A 1,501-nucleotide genomic window follows, 5' to 3' on the forward strand; every position below is an offset into this window, starting at 1 on the left:
TATATAAGAAGAAGAAAAAGAGGACATGCATGAAAAAGGTAAAAAGGAGGACACATTTGATATGTACTGCGAGTTTAATGTCAAAAACATAAGGGGGTTTTCTATAAAATAGCATGACGGACTAAGAATACATATTTCTTTTATTAGTAGGTATAGATATAGATAGTATGAACATTTAAAAAAAAAGTAAACACTTTTTAATCAAATTAATGTTTTTGAAAAAAGCGTGAGCACTTACTGGACAGGGGCAAAACAACTACTCCAGCAAGGAGCATCTGCACATGCTGCTTTAGCACTCGTGTCAGGCTACTAGATTTTGATTCCACCTATAGAAATAGAAAGAGACTCTTGACTTGCAGGTTATGCACTCGGGCAAGCCTTGAGAAGTAGCTATGATTGCTCTGGAAAAAAAAAGGTAGAACTGTCGATCCCTCCACTATATAAGTAGCAGCTTCAGTCTCCTGCAACTGCAAGAAGAAAACGAGAAAGAAAATGACGGCCACAAGAGCAGCAGTGATGAAGTTGGCGATCGTCCTCCTGGCGATGAGCCAGCTCGTCCACATGGCGACGCCAACGGCGGATCCAATGACTACTACATCATCGTCCCTACTGGTCACGAGCGTTTCCGGCCCTTCTAGCGGTTAGTCATCACCTCAAGTTCATACTAGAGCACTGGTAATTAGCTTGGTTGATTAGTAAGCTACTGATGAGAGGTACTACAAGAAACTTAGATAGTTGATTTTTGTCTTGGCCAGGGGGAGTCAATCCTCAACCCAGTCATGGCATCAGGGAAGAGAAGGTGCTGCTCGATGCGGCCAAGCCCAGCATCCCTGTTCCGCCCCCTCCCCACCTCATCCTACCGTGCAAGGGAAGAGCCTGTTGACCTCAAGGCCGGGGACGGTCAAAGTCAAGTGCAGCTGGAGCTCCAAGTGCCGAGAGCAATAGAATGCCCCCAGCTTCCTCTGTATTGTACTCGATCGTTTATGATCGACTCATGGAATAAAATAAGCGCAACCTTGTTTTATACTGTATCTACTATCTCGTTTTGCCTGAAAAAGGTTTGTCAAGTTTATGAACTCTACTGCCACTTCTACATATAAAAGAAGCTTTCACCTTAATGGCTTGACCACAAGGAATCGTGTCCAGATTTTCGTATCTTTTCTACGGAGAAAAAGTACTGCTTACCTTGCACCGCTTACTCCGGAGCTATGCAGCCTGGCGCCACTAGCACAAGTGCACAACAACTAATGTCAGCCCAACTGAAGCTGTGTCGTGCAAGAATCAGAGGGGAGATCGTATGCCAATACTAGTGGACAGTGCCAACCGTCGAGCAGGTAGCGTGCCTTCAGCAAACGGCAACGCGGCCTGCCTGCCAACCGGCGACAGAACGGAGGTTCGTCCGGACCTGGAACGGAAAGGTCAAGCGGTTGCTCTGTTCCACTGCTAGACTGCATGGGAGGAGGACCAGAGAAGCAGAGTAAACAAATCAGACATAGACAGC

The 1,501-nt window shown here is 46.2% G+C and overlaps 1 long non-coding RNA gene across 1 annotated transcript; it reads left to right on the plus strand.

The window, feature by feature from the left end:
• The first annotated feature begins 475 nt into the window (after positions 1–475).
• Positions 476–1,067, plus strand: LOC119368482. The gene is made up of 2 exons (XR_005176658.1): positions 476–640; positions 756–1,067. It is a non-coding gene; the product is annotated as an uncharacterized LOC119368482 (long non-coding RNA).
• The last annotated feature ends 434 nt before the right edge of the window (positions 1,068–1,501 follow it).

This window comes from Triticum dicoccoides, chromosome 2B (genome assembly GCF_002162155.2).
Source record: "Triticum dicoccoides isolate Atlit2015 ecotype Zavitan chromosome 2B, WEW_v2.0, whole genome shotgun sequence".
NCBI classification, from domain to species: Eukaryota; Viridiplantae; Streptophyta; class Magnoliopsida; order Poales; family Poaceae; genus Triticum; species Triticum dicoccoides.